This window comes from Mesitornis unicolor, unplaced genomic scaffold (genome assembly GCF_000695765.1).
Source record: "Mesitornis unicolor isolate BGI_N332 unplaced genomic scaffold, ASM69576v1 scaffold41318, whole genome shotgun sequence".
NCBI classification, from domain to species: Eukaryota; Metazoa; Chordata; class Aves; order Mesitornithiformes; family Mesitornithidae; genus Mesitornis; species Mesitornis unicolor.
In genome coordinates, this window is record NW_010201925.1 from 2571 (window position 1) to 2798 (window position 228).

The following is a 228-nucleotide window of genomic DNA, read 5'->3' on the forward strand; positions in this document are numbered from 1 at the left end:
TGTCCCCACGGCTCGTCTGAAGTGGACGCAAACGGAGCGGTCGGAAGGGCTGTTCCCTCCCTCCTTTTTTGTTTTGTTTTCTTAGGGTTCCAGTTAAAACCACACAAACCTGCTACAGCGAGTGAATTTGTACATTAAAGTAATTGTTCTGATTTTTTTTCAGAGCCTCTGTGTTTTTATTTGCCGTACTTTACGCGTCAGTAGCGCGGACCGCGGGCCCTGCCCGCC